Source organism: Elaeis guineensis, chromosome 13 (genome assembly GCF_000442705.2).
Source record: "Elaeis guineensis isolate ETL-2024a chromosome 13, EG11, whole genome shotgun sequence".
Taxonomy (NCBI): domain Eukaryota; kingdom Viridiplantae; phylum Streptophyta; class Magnoliopsida; order Arecales; family Arecaceae; genus Elaeis; species Elaeis guineensis.
In genome coordinates this window covers 57,980,074-58,001,008 of record NC_026005.2, presented here as the reverse complement: position 1 = coordinate 58,001,008, position 20,935 = coordinate 57,980,074, and positions in this window count along the sequence as shown.

Here is a 20,935-nt window from a genome sequence, read left to right as displayed (position 1 = left end):
TGGTGGGGGTCCTCCCGTTGCTTTTCTTAGATACCAACTGAGTTGGCCAGGTAAGCAAACGGAACCAATTAAATAATTACCTTCTTTCAGGATGTAGTTTCTGAACCACTTTCTTAGACACCAATCAAATTGACTAACCCTAACCTGGTCCAACTCTTAGGATCCCTTGTCCTATTGAGTTCGAGAATCTTTAGGGGCCAACGTCTAATTGATTTTAGATTAAGATTTAGGTCATTCCAATATGCAGGACGGTGGTTTGTGGGTCAAGAAAGGGTGATGAAATCTCCATCTTATCTTGTTTAAGGTTTGTGCCCTTAAGATATTTTATGGACTTATGCAATGTAAGAAGAAAAGATGGTCAAATTTGGTAGTTAATCAAGAGTAAATTGATTTATTTTACTTTTTAAGTTTTGTGATTAGGTATCTAATTCTCTAAGTAGATTATGAGATCTCAATATAGAGATTTTTTTTTTGAAAGAAAGTAAGTTTGGCTAAGGAACTAAGCAAGTTAGAAAGCAAATAAAAAAAAACTAAGAATAAGACTAAAAAATTTTTTTTAAAAAAAAATAATTGTGCCTAGATCTCCGACAATGGTGTCAAAATTTGATTGCTGTCGTAGGTGATCAAGAATAAAAATCAACTCAAACTATATAGATAGGATGAGTCGGGATCGTTTCCACAGAGATTTAGGGTGATTATCTTTTTTTTAAGAAGAAATAAAAGAAAATTGATTGTAGAAAGATTAAAAAGAAATATACTAGCAAAAATTAAATTAAAAATATAAATTAATTTGTGAAAGAAAATAAGTCAAAAAATAATCCAAAAATTTTGAATCCACCATGCAAATTAGATTTTTTTTTAATGTTGCAATATTAATTCTTGTGATTAGGATATTAGTATAGCTTATCTCTAAGAGGTACGGACTGTATCAGTAGATCACAGCTCATCCTGTCAGAGTATAAACTATCTAAATTTAATTATAAGATATAAGATTTAATCTAACATACTACGATCTATCTCTCCTAAGCACATATTGTATCCAGAGATCATGGCACGTCAATAGAGGGTATAGGCTGTGTAGACTAGATCAATATCTCAAAAAAATAAAAAGATATGAAATAAAAATATAATTTTATTATATAAAAATTAAATACAAAAAAAAATAAAAATTTATTTACAAGCTTCATCGTATTCTTGGATTGAAGGAATTTAGCCATGCATCAAGATTTTTAGTTCCATATTCTCCCAATTTTTGATCCCTAAAGCTTCTTGATTTTTTTCTCTATTTTTTTCTTGCATTTTCTCTGATTTTTTCTCTTTTCTACACTTATTCTCGGATCTCCTATTTATAGATAAATTTTTTATTTTTTTTTATCATAAAAGGAGTCCTAAAATCCTTAGAAATCGTATTATATCCATATGAATAATTTCTGGCCGTTAGATCTTGATTGGACCACCCAGATCACTTCAAAATTCAATGTTTAAGTCCTTATTAGGGTTAGAATCAATATTGGCCATTGGATCTCGCATCAGATTGAATCTGGGCCATTGATCAGTGCTTAATCTTTCCTTAACACAGTCAGGATGAATACCAGTCATTGGATCGAGCTTCAGATGAGATTTCGACCGTCTGATAGTGCCCAGATCTCTTCTTCTGGTTAGTTTACAACCGACAACAAATATAGACCGTCCGATCCTGTTCAATTCAAATTTGGACCGTTGGATTGCATAATTTTCTTTCGCTCGCCCATGAGCCACGCCAAAACACCACGAAATTATTCTATGGACCGTGCGAAGGTAATAAAAATTATTTTTAAGAATATTTTGCTTAATTTTTTGCTCTAATTTTTTGTCTAAAAATTAAGAAAAAATATATATTAAATTTTTCAATAATTTTTCATTATTTTAGTGCTTAAAATTGCTTAATTAAATCGACATCTATTTTTCATAAATATACTTTAATTTTATATTTTTTTAAAATTATTTATTTTTTTAAAAAAATTTAATTTATTCATGAAATTAGATTTTTAAGAAGATGTTAGCATAATAAATTATCAAAAATACCTTCAATAAATATAAAAATATACCATTTATCACATCTCTCTATAGAAATAGAGAGAAATACTTGGATTTGAACCAAATCCTGACCTAGATTTGGATCAGATCCCGACCAGATCTGACCTATATCCTGACCTCGATCCGATCCGAATCATGACCTAGATCTCGAACTGGATACCGGATCGGATCCTGATCCAAATTTGACTCAGATCCCAAACCAGATTCGACTCGATCTGTATCGGATCCTGACCCGGACCAGATCCAAGTCGATCTGGATCTAGACCGAATCTCGACCCAGATCTCAGATCAGATCCTGACCTAGATCTCGATCTGGATCTCGAACCAAATCTCAACCCAGATCCCAGATCCGGATCTGACCCAAATCCCAGATTTAGATCCGATCTAGACCAGATCCAAGTCGATCCCGATCGGATCCTGGATCAAACAGTTTATATGCATTAAAAATTTATTATTTTTATTAATAAATTATTAATTTTTAAAAAATAAATTTTTTTATTTGATTAATAAATTATTAATAAATCATTCTCCCTTTGGGGCCCTGGTGCCCATCCTCAGGAACACCATCCCCCGACCATCGCAAGCCGTCCGCGAGAATGCAAGCCCCCCCCCCAGCGTCCTCCGCCCCCTGGCCACCGCAGGCCATCCGCGGGAACAAACCCTCCCCCCCCCCTCGTCCTCCACCCCCTGGCCACCCATGAGAACAAACCACCCCACCCCCCTCGGTCCTCTACCTCTCAGCATCCCTCTACCCCACCCTGGTCCCGCTGGCCCATGGTCCCCCAGCCCTCACAAAACAACCCCCCCTCATCCTTCCCCAGCCCTTATGAACCGCAGGCTGTCCGTGGGAACAAACCCCCCCCCCCCCGGCCCCGCGTCCTTCTCCCCCTGGCCACCCACGGGAACAAACCACCCCACCCCCTTTTGGTCCTCTGCCTCTCAGCACCCCTCTACCCCACCCTGGTCCTGCTGGCCCATGGTCCCCCATCCCTCACAAAACAACCCCCCACCCCTTCACCCTTCCCCAGCCCTCATGAAATCCCCCATCCTTCGACCCCGACGTGACCGACCCCCCCACCCCTCCCTTCCACGCAGAGCCAAAAAAATAACTATTTACCTAAAAAATTATCGACGGCAACATCGGTGGCAGCATTGGTGGTAGCGGTGGCGGGGTGCTCACAGGTGAGGAAGCCCGAGAGTGTTTCAGCAGGTGAGAGGGAGGGAGAGTGGGCCAGAAAGGTTTCGTGGGAACTAAAAAAGTGAGTTGGAATTTTTATAGGATTTTTAGCAAAGCAATTATTAGCGACGAAAAATTTACGTTGCTAAAAATTATTATTAATGATAAAAATAGAATTTTCATCACTAATAATTTTTGTCAATTTTTTTTAAAAAATGTTTTCCTCTAAAAAAAATTTAACCAAAAAAAATTCTCAAAAAAAACTAATTTGCGATGAAAATAAATAATACATCACTAATAACTATTATTACTAATGAAAATAAAATTTTCATCGCTAATAATTTTTATCAAAAAAAAAATTTCCCTCTAAAAATTTTTCACTCTAAAAAAATTTAACAAAAAAATTCTAAAAAAAATTATGATGATAATTCCAATTATTTATGACTCTTATTTTCCATCCTAAATAATCTATTATTTATTTTTTTTAAAAAAAATTAAATTTTTGTAGATTATTTACAGCTGAGATTTTGTATCATAAATAAAAAATCTTTGTGATGAAATTTTTTTTACATCATAAATATTAAATTATTTACAATGTAAATATTTCATCATAAATAATTTATTTTTTAAAAAAATTTAAATTTTTTATTGATTAATTGTGATAAAAAATTTTCATTATAAATAATTTATTATTTAGGATGTAAATAAAATTTTTATCATAAATAATAAATTATTTATGATGACTAATATTTTACGTCATAAAAACCCTATATTCTTATAGTATAAGTTTTTCTATTTTTTTTAAATATAGTATAATTTTAAAATTTAAAATTTATCTTCATCATTCATTATTTAAATAATTATTATTAGAATATCATCACAAATGATCATCTCAATTCGATAGCTCTAGCTATGTGGATCAATAAAATTTGATTTCAATAGTCACAAAAGATCATATAGATTTGATAGATAGAGACCACAGATGGATCCAAAAATTTATAATGATGATCTTGATTATATTTTTAGCATACTATTAAAACTTTAATCAGATATCATTATCATGATCAATTTAGCATGAGATGATTTGAATCGTTAAATAAAAAATGAGTGATCAAAAAGCCAAACAGCATCCAATTATAAGGTGATTTTTTTTAAATAAATGATCTTTGCTACTACTTTGATTATTTGTATGGTAATTATAAAATTCAAACCATATATATTTGAACTATCTAAAACTCTATATCTCTCGATACTCATTCTTAAAGTTTTTAAGTAATTATACTTATACTTTTGTAAGATTAACTTAACATAGATAGTTCATATATACGTGATTTGTATTTTATGATCACCATCGTATAGATAATTAAAGTAGTAGCTAAGATTATTTATCTAAAAAATTATCTTATAATCAGATATCATTTGACCTTTTGATCATCATTTTTTATTTAATAGTCCAAATCATCTCGTGCTAAATTAACCATAATAATGATATTCGATTGAAATAAAATTTTGATAGTATGCTACAAATATTACTGAAATCACCATTATAAGTTTTTAAATCCATCGATGGTCTCTATCAGTCAGATCATCATGCAATCATTCGTAACTATTAAAATTAAATTTTATTGATTGATATAGCTAGAGCTATCGGATCGAGATGGTCTTTTGTGATGATACTCTAACGATAATTATTTAGATAATAAATGATGAAGATAGACTTTAAATTTTAAAATTATACCATATTCAAAAAAAATAAAAAAAATATTTAATTATAAAATATATTTACGATCAATTTTTTGTTTATAAAATATTAAAAAAATTTATGATCAAAAAATAGATTGTAAAATATTAAAATTATTTTTTAAATTTATAAAATATTATGTCATAAATAATCTAATATTTATTTTTTAAATTTTTTTTTGATTTTCATCAATTATTTGTGATGGAATTTTGCATCACAAATAATTGGATATTTGCAACATAAAATCTATTTTTCATCATAAATAGTTGATTATTTATGATGTAATTTTTTTACATCACAAATAATTTAATATTTATTTTTTAAAATTTTTAATTTTTATCGATTATTTATGATGAAATATTTGCATCATAAATAATTAAATATTTATGATGTTAAATACATTATGCATCATAAATACTAATTATTTATGATAAATATGTTTATGTCATAAATAATTTGTTATTTATTTTTTTAAAAAATTTTGATTTTCATCCATTAGTTACGACAGATATTTTGCATCATAAATAATTAATATTTGTAATGCAAAATTTATTTTGCATTATAAATATCAATTATTTATGATGAATAAATTTTTATCATAAATAATCTACTATTTATTTTTTAAAAATTTTTAGTTTTCATCGATTATTTACAATATAAATTTTATATCATAAATAATCTAATATTTATGATGAAAAATTTATTTTACATCATAAATACATCTTATTTGCGATGTAAAACTTTACATCACAAATAAGCTGATATTTACTTTTTATTTAATTTCTGATTTTTAATGATTAGTTGTGATAGAAATTTTGCATCATAAATAACTAAATATTTATGATGGAAAGTTGATTTTATGTCACAAATAATGGGTATTTACGATGAAAAATGTTTATGTCACAATAAATTGGCAAAAATTTTTTTCAATATTTATGATTTTCATTGATTATTCGTGATACATAATTACATCATAGATAATTTAATATTTATGATGTAAATTTTATTTTACATTATAAATAAATATTATTTATGATAAAAATATTTTTTAATCATAAATAATTTATTATTTATAATGAAACTATTTTTGTATCATAAATAGTATTATTTGTGATAAAAATATTTACATCATAAATAACTTCATCACAAAAATCTTATTTTCTTGTAGTGTGTAGGAGTGTCTTGCAGTCCAGGAAGAGAAAAAGCTTTGGTATTTTGATAGTGGCTATTCAAGGCACATGATGGGTGATAAATCTCAATTTATCATTTTTTAACCTAAAGATGTAAGAGTGGTTACATTTGGAAATAATGAAAAAGGATATATCATTGGCGTTGGTAACATTCGTATCACTCTCTCCACCTCTAATCAAAATGTATTATTAGTTGATGGATTGAAACAAAATTTACTTAGTATTAACCAATTTTGTGATAAAAAATTTAAAGTAACTTTTGCATCTTTATAATGCATAGTCTTTGATCTCAATGACAATGACATCATATTCATTAGACATAGACATGACAATGTCTATATGATGGATCTAGATAATCTTCACATGAAGAATGGTCAATATCTTATTATAATAGATGCCAAAGTCAATGAGACTAGCTGGTTATGGCATCATAGATTAGATCATGCTTGCATAAATTTGCTTTCAAAACTCACTAAGAAGGATTTTGTTAAAGGCTTATCAAAATTAAATTTTGAAAAAGGTCAGATTTGTGATGCTTGTCAATTCAAAAAATAAACTAAGAATTCTTTTAAACCAAAAGGTATGGTTTCAACATCTAGACCTCTAGAGTTGCTTCACATAAATTTATTTAGACCCACTAGGACCATGAGCTTAGGACATAAGAAATATGATTTTATAATTATAGATTATTTTTCAAGATTTATTTGGATAATACTTTTAGCATAAAAGAATGAAGCTTTTAATGTATTCACTAAATTTTACCACAAAGTTTCAAATAAAATAGACACATCTATTGTATACATTTGTAGTGATCATGGCACCAAATTTGATAATCAGTATTTTAAAAATTTCTATAATGAGAAAGAAATTGACCACCAATTTTCTATACTTAGAACACCTTAACAAAATAGGATGGTAGAAAGAAAAAATTATATCTTATAAGAAATGACACGCATAATGTTATGTGAAAGTGATTTATCGAGATATTTTTGGACGAAAGCCATCAACGTCATATATTATATTTTAAATCATGTATTAATTCGATCTATTCTAAAAAAAATCCCATATGAACTTTGGAAAGAGAGAAAACTAAATATAAACTATTTTTATATTTTTAGTTGTAGATATTTTATACTAAATAATGAAAAGAATAATTTAAAAAAATTTGATGTCAAGTCGGATGAGGGTATCTTCCTAGGATAGTCCACATCAAGCAAGACATATAGAGTCTTCAATAAAAGAACCCTTATTATTGAAGAATCTATTCATATGGTTTTTGATGAATCTAATGATAAATCTCATAGAAAGGAAGATATTTTAGAGAAAAATACAAAAAATTTGGACAACAAAATGGACAATCTCGCACTAAAGAATGATCCTCCAAAAAATAAAGAAGATGATGTAAAGAAAGATGATAAAGAGAAGCATGAAGAACCCACTCCAAATCAAAAGGATGATCTACCTAAAGAGTGGAGGTATGCTCATGGACATTCAAAAGATTTAATTATAGATGATCTATCACAGTGGATAAGAACTCATTCTTTTTTAAGAAATATAAATAATTGAATCCAAAACTATTGAAGAGGCTGAAAGTGATCCAAATTAGATAAATACTATGCAAGAGGAACTAAATCAATTTGAAATAAATAAAGTATAGACATTAACTGAAAGATCTAATGACTATCCAATGATTGAAACTAAATGGATTTTTAGAAATAAATTAGATGAAAATAAAATTATTGTTAGAAATAATGCTAGATTAGTAGCTAAAAAATATAATCAAGAGGAAGACATTGATTTTGATGAAACTTTTGTTCTAGTAGCTAGAGTAGAAGCAATTAGGCTACTACTTGCATTTACATATTTTATGAACTTCAAATTATATCAAATGGATGTTAAAAATATATTTCTTAATGGTTATATAGCTGAGGAAGTGTATGTTGAGCAACCATCTAATTTTGAAAATCATGAATTTCCAAATCATATCTTTAAACTACATAAAGCTTTATATGGATTGAAACAAGCCCCACGTGCATAGTATGAAAGGTTAAGTAAATTTTTGTTAGATAATGAATTCACTAAGAGGAATGTTAATAAAATATTATTCTTAAAAAGAAAAGATGATAATCTATTGGTGGTATAAATTTATGTGGATGATATTATCTTTGGTGTTGCTAATGAATTTTTTTATCAAGAATTTGCCAAGCTTATGCAGGATGAGTTCGAGATGAGTATGATTAGAGAGGTAAACTTCTTTCTTGGATTCTAAATCAAGCAAAGTGAAGAAAAAATCTCTATCAACCAAATAAAATACATAAGAAAAATACTCAAAAAGTTTGGAATGGAAACTTTAAGACTAATTGACACACCTATGAGTCTCTCCTGTAAGCTTAACAAAAATGAAGGGGATAAGAAAGTAGATACTAAATTATATAGAGGTATGATAGGCTCTTTACTCTATCTTACTGCAAGTAGGTCAGATATTATATTTAGTATTTGTATGTGTACTAGATATCAATCGAATCCTAAAGAATCTCATTTACTTGCTGTTCAAAAAAATTTTAGATACTTGTCTAGCATACTTAATGTAGGCTTATGGTATGATAGATTATCACCTTTTAAGTTAGTTGGATACTCTGATACTAATTTTGCTGGGTGTAAACTAGATAAAAAAAGCACAAGTGGCACATGTTAATTTTTTAGAATTAATTTGATATTGTGATTTAGTAAGAAAGAAAAACTACAGTCGAGGCCGAATATATTGCTGTAAAGAATTATTGTGCTCAAATCATGTGGATTAAATAACAACTTGAAGATTTTGACATTAAACTTAATAAAATTTCAATAAGATGTGACAATATAAATGCAATCAATTTAACTAAGAATCTAGTTCAATGTTCAAGATCTAAATAAATTCAGATAAGACATCACTACTTCATAAGAGATCATGTACAAAATAATGATGTGCTGCTTGAGTTTGTTAGTATTAATAAATAATTAGCTGATATCTTTACCAAACCTCTTAATGAAAAAAAATTTAGCATCATTAGAAGAGATCTATGGATTTGCTATCATTCAAATTAGATCTCATCCTCTTTGCCAAAACTAAATTAATCCAAATTCAAAATAATCAATTTTTTCTATATAACCATTGATTGACCTCTTTTGAAGACCCCCAAAGTCCCTAGTGCGCTAAATAATTAGTGAAACAATGATATGCTTCAGACTCATGCTCGAGTCGACTTAGATAAAAATTTGAGTCGATTCATGCTCAAGTTGACTCAAGTATAAATCCAAGTGGACTCGACTATCAGGGTCATAGGCGTTTAAATGGATCCGTGGCTCCTCGCAATGCCCTAAAACCACCTCAATCTCTTTCATGAGGGTCCCTCTTTTCTTTAAAAACCCTTCTAATAGTTTCCCCTTCAATCCTTGCCCTCTACTCCCTATCAATCCTTGATTTGTGGCCGATTTGAGTGAGATGATGTGGACAAAGCACCTTGGGCGAAGAACTCTTTCAAGTTGAAGTATTGAACAACGAGAACGAAGGAAGAAAGTCGGACTAGATCAATCAATGTCTCAAGCAGCCGAGTCATCCCAACCTACTATGCAACCTAAAGAAAATGAGCTGAATGAGGTTGAAGATGAAGGTATGGATACTTCTCCTCCTCCATAGCCCACTCCATCTGAGAGAACGGCCACTAGAGCCATTGCAATGGAGAGGAGAGTGGACTTTGCTTTCTTTAAGAGATATCATTTCTCCATAGGTCCGTGGTTTGAGAGGATGGGATGAAAAAATTTTTGTTGTTTAAATATCCCCATGTACCCTAGGTTGGTAAGGGAATTTTATGCAAATTTAAGAAGAGGAGCAGATGATGTAGCTACCACTATAAAAGGTATACATTTTGAGGTTTCAAAAAAAATTCTAGCTCACGTGTTTGGCCTACCTAGAGATAGAATTGTATCCGAAAGAATGTCCGACAAAAAGACTACATTGAGAGTGATTGTAGGAAGAGAGGATGTAGTAAGAGACATTCTAGCCCCGACTCTTTCAGTAGAGATGAGGATATTGCATCACATCATAGGAGGGATTTTCGTTCCTAAGTTGGGAAGACATGATTTTATATCAGAGAGAGAGCTAAATGTGATGTATCATATTGTTTAGGGCATCCCTCTAAATTTGCCTGAGATTACGATGCACCAAATTAGAGAGACAGCGGTGAAGAATAAGGTTTGTTTACCTTATGGAATGGCATTGATCAGATTATTTGAGACAGTAAAAATTTCACTAGAGAACGAGGGCTTTAAGATGCAGTCTCGCTTTGATGTTTATGATGCCAAGGCTTTGAGTCGAATGCGGTATCATGTGGAAGCTGGAAGGTGGGTGAAGAATGTATCTAGATAGAAAAGAAGAGAACCTAGAGTAGAGGAGCTAGGAGAGCCTTCTACTCCTATTGCCTCTAGAGCTCCACCTATTTTTCCTTCTCAATCTAGGGCTGCCCCAGATCCTACTTCACCAGCCACACCTCAGTTCACACCTCCTACAACTTTTGTTCCTCAGCCAGCAGCTATTGATTCAGCATTCTTGGAGAGACTGGCTGATCTGATTTCAGCTAGAGTTAGTGAAGAGATATGGGCTTTGTTTGAGAAGGTAGAAAGCATTCAGACTGAGATGAGATCTATATCAGAGAGGCTCACTACCTTGGAGCTGAGAGAGTTGAGGCCTGATGCATCAGATGATGTTTTTGATTTGGCTGAGAAATAGCCCGACTAAGGGAGAGCCTTGAGTCCAAGAGCACTGAGATGCTTGCTGCTATTAGAGGATCTGGACAGTCTGACACTGAGATACAATCAGCCCTTAGAGGACTCACACCAGCTCAGCAGGAGGGCATGCTTTCTATTTTATCTTTCATAGACAGATTGTTAGGCATGATTAAGTGGATCGCCTCAGGAGTAGTACCCACAGCAGCCATAGCTGATGTAGCTGTCAGAGCTTTCATGGCCCATCCTGCTCCTGCTCAGCCTCAACCTACTCAGCCTTAACCTCAGTCCACACCATGTCCTCCTTCTTAGCCTTTCACTAGTTAGGTTAGACCTCTATTCAGAGTTTATACTAAAGCTGGTGTAGGATTTCCAGCACACAGCATAGGACCATCATCTAAGACCCACAGCCAGAGAGTTGCACCTTCTACCTCGTGAACGAGTTCATTTGAGACTCTAGAGATTCCATCTGATGATGATGAGTAGAGCTAGACTTATAGGTTGACTCAGACTCTCTAGGATATCTATGTATCTAGGTAGTCATATAGTTATATCTATGTACTGGTTGATCTCCTATGTATCATTGATATACTGCATTTCTATTTTGGGTAGTATATTCATTTTGACTGATACATTGTAAAACCTTATTTCCATGCAATGAACCTTACTTATTATGGTTTGCTTATGAAAAATGAATGCTTGTATGATATGTCTTGAGTGGTAATGTTGATTGATACATTGACTTTATACTCTTGCACCATTATATTGTGCATCATACCATGTATCATATTAGTTAATATGCACTCTCTATTATGAATGATGACAAAAAGGGGGAGAAAGATATAAAATATAAGCAAATGAAAGCAAGATTTCAAGCAATTTTAAAGTGAATGAGAGAAAATGATTCCAAGTGTTTTTAAGTGATAATGATTTCAAGCATATTTAGAATGAATAAGAGCAAATGACTTCAATTTTTTTATAATCAACTGATACAATATGGTATTCTTACAGAAACCTAGGCACAAGCTAAGGGGAAGCAAAGTGACAAAATTAAACTTCTTTTGAATTCTCATGGCAATCATATTTCAAATTGCTGAAATCTTGATTTAAATGCCTAACTTGTGACTTGATACATGAGATTCGAATTGAAAATACATGAGTTTCATCAATTTCACAAAACACTCTCAATTATCAAAGTTGATGTTCTCTATGCCTTATAACATTTGCTTATATACTCAAAGTTTTATCATCATAAAAAAAAAAGATCGTTAGCCTTAAAAATTAATTTTGATGAATAACAAAATGTTTGAGTATATATTTGGACTTATGAATTTTTTAAGATAATATTTTTAAAAAAATTATACAGTATCAAGAGAGATTTTAAAGATAAAATTGAGAACAAATAAAAAAATTTAGAGGCTTTTGAACTGTGATACACATCTGAAACAAGGTTGGAGAAGAATATCCAAAGATTGGATCATGAAGAGCATTTCAAAAGAAAAAGTTTACAAAATGTTTAGAAGAGAGCACCTCGAGTCGACTCAAGATAGTTTCGAGTTGACTCAAGCTGAAATGGTAAAAAAAAAGTATTTTGGCACATAAGAGTTTCAGCCGGCATGCCCTCGAGTCGACTCAAGTTGGGCATAGGTCGAACCAAATGAATAGTAATAAAAAAAGTAAAGTTTCAGAGTAAAAAAAATTTCAACCAAGCAGAGGGATTGAACCAACTCAAATTGATTGAGTTGATATCTCAAAAAATAACAGAGAGCATTATTTTTGAGATAAAAATTTGAAGCAGACTCGTAGGCTAGTCGAGTCGACTCGAGGCACAGCGAGTCGACTCAAAGCTCAAGTCAAGTCGATTCAAAAATCAGTCGAGTGGACTCAAATCTCAACGATTAATTTTATGAAATTTTCAAAACTATACAGTCTACTTTTCAATGAATATATTTAGTCTTTTAATGGTCTGAAACGTCACTTTAGCCTATCAAATGTTAGAAAATATCTATAAAACTCATGGGAAGACTTATTACTAGAATCATTGAGAGAAAGCAAAAGTCAAGCGAAAAATATCAAAGTGCATTGAAAAGAGAGCATTCAATTTTCAACTCATTGATACATTAAATCAACAAATTTTGTCCAACAAGAAGATAAGTTCATCTACTCAAAAGCTTCTACAAAAGAAGATTCAAGAGCTTCATTGATATTTTTGCTCATTAAAGAAGTTTTTTATTTTCAATTATTGTTCCACTTTTATCTTTGTTGTAACTAACTTCAATAGGATTTTGAAGCTAGGGAATAGGTCCATCCAAGCCTAAAAATTGGATTGTAAGCCAAAGATTGGCTTGAGGTGGGTTGTGGTTGGTAATTTGATGTAAGATCAACTAAATTTTAGATAGTGAGTCCAAAAAAACTATGTTGCCCAGCTATGCAACCCAAGAGGGGGGGTGAATTGGGTTTCTAAAAAATTTTAAGCTAAACTTATGTCTTATGAAAAATATTTGATAATAGCTAAATAAATAGAGAGAGTAAAGTTAATTCAAGGCTAATGACTAAATGCAAGAATGCAAGAGAATAATGAAGAGTTAAAGAAGAGCAATTAGGCACAACACAAATAAAAGGATTTATAGTGATTCGATGTCAACCTTACACCTACATCCACTCTCCAAGCTCCTACTTAGGAATTCCAATCCACTAATCGTGTATTCAACCCGAATACAAACGTCGAAAACTCTGACTCTAGCTATCCCAAGCTAGTCCACTTATTTTCTGGGTACAAGCCAACTCTATACACTTCGATTCAAGGTTCGGATCAACCTTCCCTTATTTTGGAACCCTTCCAAAACAAAAACAGTAACTCAAACAAAGTATAACAATGAATAGCATAAGTAAGTATAAAGAAAGCTCCTTTAATGAGCGTATGAGACTTTAAATACACTTTACTCAAGAAGAAGAAGATCCTTTTTGATTTTTTCAAGGTGGTTGGAGACTTGAATGTGCACTTGAAGAGTTGGTGAGCTTGGATTAAAGGCTTTTTGAATGCTTTGAGTGAGCTCTTGCTTAGGGCTGAAAAGTTTGCTTGAAATCCCTTTTTCAAAAACTCTCTTCTTGATTCTTCTTCATGATTCCCACCTTTTTGTCCCTTTTATAGCTTCAAGAAATAGTGAAAAATATTCTAGGCTGAAATAGAGCCATTAGACCACATTAAATGAGCATTAAAAGTACTTAAAATAGGTTAAAAACTAGCCGTTGTGGAATAATTCCGTCACAAGGGTCGACTCATGGGTCGACTCATGCCTGGGGGTCGACTCATGGGTCGACCTCTGTGGAAAAATATCAGAAAACAACCAGAAGACAAGGTTCTGTGATTTTTGGCCTAAAAAATAGCAGGAGTCGACTCATGGGTCGACTCATGCCTTGGGGGTTGACTCATGGGTCGACTCACAGGTTGTGCCAAGCCAAAAAATCTGTGTACCAAACAGCTCATTGTGCCATGAGTTGACTCATGGGTCGACTCATGATTTTCAAACATGCATATCTTTCAAAATACAAGTTCAAAAATAATAAAATTTTCATCAATGAATCACAAATCTTTTGTTCTATCACTTGATGCTTTCAAATCAGGATTTTGGTAAAATTACGATTTTGCTCCTGAAAAGCAATAAGTCTTTTTCAAGTGAAAATCATTAGTACTCCTTCAAATGCTTTGTAATCATCAAAATCAATCCAAGGAGCAACAATCTCCCCCTTTTTGATGATGATAAAATACTTGAACAAAAGCATATATATGAATCAATGAGCATGAATTTCAAAGGAATGAAATGCATTATAGGTAGTTTGAAGATAAATAGGAAATTTACAACCAACTTGAAAATTACTTATAAATGCATTTGCTTGAAAAGAAGATTGATTCTTTTGGCATGCGATACATATACCCATAACAATTTGTCTATTGCTTAATAATTTAAAAATTTGCTCATTTGATTATGTGATTTTTGGTATCAGAGCAGAAAATTTATTTTTGTTATCAGAGCAAAGCAGAATTTACCTAAGGATTTTGAAAATTGCTCATTTGAAAATATCTCATTTGCTCATTTGCTTGTTTTTCAAATTGCTTAGCATCTTGAAAATTTGCTCATTCTCATTTGATTATTAAATTTTGGTACCAGAGCATGTCTAGAAATTAATTTTAAAGTTTGCTCATTTGCTTTTGCTTAAACAATTTACTTATTTTGCTTTTAATTCTTTTATTGATCTGCTTTTGATTCTTTCATCAATTTACTCATTTTGCTTTTAATTCTTTTATTAATCTGCTTTTGATTCTTTCATCAATTTGCTTTTGATTCTTTCATTTTGGTATAGCATTTCTCTCCCTTTTTTACATCATCAACAAAAGATTGTTTACTCCCCCTTTTTCTTTGAATACATTTTCTCTTTTTCTTTCTTTTGATGGAAATAATTTTACTAATATTACTTTTGTTTACTCTCCCTGAATACAACAAACATTAAAGATATACCATTGGATATCATGGATAGCATATATTACAATTCATAATATCTTAAGCATGCACATAATTGAAAGCAACTAAATTTGAAGGTCATACATTAAAAGTCAAGGAGTAGATATATAATCAAAAAATGACTGATACCACATAGTGGTTCCAATACAAACACCAAAATATAAAAGTTAATCAGTCAACATCATTACATGGCCCAAAAGATAGATCCTAGAAAGAGACAAAAGACAAGACTAACTACAAGGATCTAGTAGAGCTCATGACTGGATGGATTGGAATCAGATGTATTGGAGATAGGGTGGGGAGATGATGGATCACGACCAAGGGCTTGTCCTCTACCCCATCTGCCTCTACCATGAGTGGAGGTGCTGGCACGAGTAGGTGGGCGAGATGATCCTGAAGGCTGAGAAGCAATAGACTGAACTGCAAGAGAGAGCCTGATGGTGTCAAGAAAGTTCAGAGCTCTCGAAACAGACTGAAGCAGTGCAGTGAACTGTGTGGATGCATGCTCACTAGAGCCTCTGATCTCTCTCCTCAGAAAATCAAATCCACTCTCCAATACTCCTCTAAGTCTGGCTGCCTCCGTAGATAGGTCTGAGACCTCAGTAGTGCACTCCTGTGGCTGTGGATGGGCCAGAGCTAACACTTGCCCCTACAAGTCAAGTACCCTCCCAGTCAGTCTCAAAATGTAACCCTCGAGCTGCTGAATCCGAACTGACTGATCTGAGATCATCTGAAATACAGTGAAGATGTGGGGGATCAAAGTCTGATCAGATGCATCTAATGATGTGGATCCTGGTGCAAAAGCTGAAGTGCCCCACTGTCGAGAAAGAAAGGAAGCCACACGCTGTGAGATCATCTCAATCTGGTCATCAGCCAATCTGATCTCTGAGGGAAATGCTCTGCTGTCTGGCTGCTGGACTGGGGTGTGCCTCCTAGTGGACTCTGAAGGGCCAACCTCTGGATCTAAAACAAACTGGATGTCTGGAGATGCTGCCCTGATGTCATGGAGAGGTGATGAAGGACCTTCTTCCTCAGCTCTATCCTCAACTCTCTCTTCTGCACCCTTAATCCAACCACCATCAGTCCTAGTGAATCCCATGCGGTGCAAAGTGTGTTGGTGGATGGTGTCAGAGTAAGAGAGCCTAGCTGATGCCTCCCCCTCAAAACTAACTCCAAACCTCCTGAAAACCAAGGTGAGGGCCATACCGAAAGGCAGATGTGCCTTGGATCTATTCAGTGTTTCTCTCATGGCCTCAATCATTAATGTTGGGAGGTTTAAGGGGGTTTGGATGATTACATAAAACATGATGCAGATGTCTCGGCCTGAAAGGAGGTCATGTCTACCACTTCTTGGGAAGAAAAGCTTTGTTATCAATTGATGTAAAATCCTCATTTCAATGGATAGGATCTTGGCTTCTAGTTTATTCAGGCTTTCCGAGTAGGTTCCTCCTAAAATCACATTAATCCCTTCTTCCTTCACTGGGAGTTCCATGTTTGAATATCCCTCACAGGGCAAATGAAGAATCTCTCTCAAAATAACAGGATCTAAACAGATATCAACACCCTTAACAGTAGATGTTACTGTTCCATTCCCATAGCACAGATTCAGATAAAACTCTCTAACCAAATCCACATATGTAACTTCTTTAAGTGAACAGTAAAATTTCCAACCTTGGTTTTTGATCTTTGAACCAATGGAGAATCCCTCTTTTTCAAAAAATCTGAAGTCAATATTTTTCCTGGGTTCTACCTTTCTGACAGATAGAGGAATTTTACTAGGGCTTAGTGGAAACTAAGAAGAACCTGGAGCAGATGCCGAAACAGGAATGGAAGCAGAAGAGGTCTGAGAAGCTTGTCTTTTCCTGCGCACGCCCTCTTCCAACTCACGGATCGATTTTCTTCTTTGAGGGAGTTTCATTTTTGGAGCCATACTCACCACCAGAACAAGTAAGGAGACTTGGAAGATCAAATGTGTGAGGAGATAGAAGGTTATTAGTGGATGGAAAAGGATTTTTGGAGGAGAGAAACCTCGATTTGGAGGAGAATGGAGGAAGCTAGGGCACGCTCCAACCGCTCCAATCAAGGGAGAAGAATGGGAATAGCTCCTTTCCCAAGGGGCGATTTGAGGTGGAGAGGTGATGGGAGAAGGATCTTGGGCTTAGACCTTGGATTTGGAGTGAAAGAAGAAGAGGACTATGGGTTTTGGAGGGAGGAAGATGAAGATGGAGAGGGTCGGCTCATGAACGGGGTTTTAACCAAAAAGAGAGGAATCCGTGCGATTTTGGCCAAAAATTATAAGTATGCCATTGGGTCGACCCTAGGGGGTCGACTCATGATTCACAAAATTTCAGAAAAAATATGAATAAATTTCAAAAAAAAATTCAGAATTCTGGGAGAAGAATTTTTGCTTTATGAAAAATTGTGAGAATGATAATCTTGAGCTTTTAGGTCCAAGAGAGATGATGAAAATTGAGCTCAAAAAAATTTTGATATTGATTCCTTGGAATTAGAGAGATATTTAATTAAATTGATCAAGAATTCCTAGATCTCTCCTAATTTCACAGAATCTATCTTCACTTAGGGCCTTTGTAAAGATATCGGTTAATTGATTTTCAGTGCAAACATAGTCAAGAATTATATCTTTATTTTGAACATGATCTCTTATAAAATGATGTCTGATTTCAATATGTTTAGACCTAGAATGTTGAATTGGATTTTTAGTAAGATTTATGGTACTAGTGTTATCACATCTTATGGGTATTTCATTAAGTTTGATACCAAAATCTTCGAGTTGTTGCTTAATCCACAAGATTTGAGCACAACAACTTTCGGCTGCAATATATTCAGCCTCGGCCGTAGATAGTGCTACCGAATTTTGTTTCTTGCTAAACCAGGAGATTAGGTTAACTCCGAGAAATTGGCAAGTTCCACTATTACTTTTTCTATCTAATCTACATCCAGCAAAGTCAGCATCTGAATATCCTATTAAATCAATTAATGAGTCCTTAGAGTACCATAATCTTAGAGTTTGAGTACCATTCAAATATCTAAGGATTCTTTTAACAGCATTCAAGTGAGATTCTTTAGGATTAGATTGAAATCTAGCACACAGACAAACACTAAACATGATATCAGGTCTACTTGTAATTAAATATAATAGAGAGCCAATCATACCTCTATAATATTTTAAGTCTACACTTTTACCTTCTTCATCCTTGTCAAGCTTACATGAAGGGCTCATGGGTGTGCCAATTGCTTTGGAGTTCTCCATTCCAAATCTTTTGAGTAATTCTCTTGTGTACTTGCTTTGGGTGATGGAGATTTCTTCTTTTGTTTGTTTGATTTGGAGTCTGAGAAAGAATGTAAGTTCTTCCATCATGCTCATCTCGAACTCCCCATGCATGAGCTTTGCAAAATCTTGACAAAGAGATTCATTAGTAGACCCAAAAATAATGTCATCAACATATATTTGTATAATTAACATATCATTTTGATTTTTTTTAATGAAAAGGGTTGTGTCTACATTACCTCTTGAAAAACCATTATTTAGTAAAAATTTGCTTAGCCTATCATACCAAGCCCTAGGTGCTTGTTTCAAACCATATAGAGTTTTATTTAATTTAAAAATATGATTAGAAAAAGCATGATTTTCAAAACCTGGGGGTTGTTCTACATAGACTTTTTTAGCAATATATCCATTCAAAAATACACTTTTGACATCCATTTGAAATAATTTAAATTTTATAAAGCAAGCATATGCAAGTAGAAGTCTAATGGCCTCTAATCTAGCAACAGGTGCAAAGGTCTCATCAAAATCAATTTCTTCTTCTTGATTATAGCCTTTAGTAACCAATCTTGCTTTATTTCTTATTATATTTCCATGTTCATCTAATTTATTCCTAAAGACCCATTTTGTGCCAATTATTGAATAATTTTTAGGTCTTGATACTAAAGTCCATATATTATTTCTTTCAAATTGATTAAGTTCCTCTTGCATTGCATTAATCCAATTATAATCATTTTCAGCTTCTTCAATAGTTTTTGGTTCAAGATGAGAGATAAAAGTACAATGATTAAATACATCTTTAAGTAAAGAACGAGTTCTTACCCCATGCATAGGATCACCAATAATTAGCTCCCTAGGGTGATTGTGAACATACCTCCATTCTTTGGGTAGGTCATTTGTACCTTGAGGTTGTTCTTGATATTCTTCACCTTCCTCATCCTGTTTGTCTTCATGTTCCTCATTATCTTGAATTGTGGAGTCTTTTAGAGTGATCTCCCTCATTCCTTCTATAAGAGGATCCGCATCATCAACACCTTCATTCTTCCTTGAAGGAAGATCGTTAGATTCATCAAAGACAACATGTATTGACTCCTCTACTACTAAGGTTCTTTTGTTAAAAACTCTAAAAGCTTTACTAGTGGAGGAGTAATCAAGAAAAATTACTTCATCTGATTTTGCATCAAATTTTCCAAGTCTTTCTTTACCATTATTTAATACAAAACATCGGCAACCAAAAATATGAAAATAAGCAATATTAGGTTTTCTTCCTTTCCAAAGCTCATAAGGGGTTTTCTTTAAAATTTGTCTAATCAAAGCATGATTTAAGATGTAACATGCTGTGTTAATTACTTCCGTCCAAAAATATCTTGGAAGGTTGCTTTCACATAGCATGGTACAGATCATTTCTTCTAAGGTTCTATTTTTCCTTTCTACTACCCTATTTTGTTGGGGTGTCCTAGGTGCAGAGAAATTATGGCCAATTCCTTTTTCATCATAAAATTTTTCAAAATCTTGATTTTCAAATTCAGTTCCATGATCACTTCGAATATTTTGAATTGAAAATCCTTTCTCATTAGTGACTTTTCGATAAAATTTAGTGAAAACTTGAAAAGTTTCATCTTTGTGTGCCAAAAAGAAAATCCAAGTAAAACAAAAGTAATCATCTATAATTACAAAACTATATCATTTTCCTCCTAGACTAGTAGTTCTAGTAGGTCCAAATAAGTCCATGTGCAAAAGCTCTAAAGGTCTAGAGGTTGAAACAATATTTTTGGATTTAAATGAAACTCTTGTTTGTTTACCTAGTTGGCATGCATCACAAATTTTATCCTTTTCAAAATTTAATTTTGACAAATCAAGAATTAATTCTTTCTTAATTAATTTTGAAAGTGAATGCATGCTAATATGTGCAAGCCTACGATGCCAAAGCCAACTAGTCTCATTAATTTTGACATTCAAGGATACTAGGCATTGCATGTTTATTTTGGATAGATCATTCAAATCTACCATATAAATATTACCATGTCTATGTCCCATAAATTTAATGCCATCATTAATAGGACTAGTTACAATGCAAACAGAAGATTCAAAAATAACTTTGTATCCTTTATCACAAAATTGACTAATGCTTAGTAAATTATGCTTTAAACCATCTACTAACAAAATATTTTCAATGTATTTGGA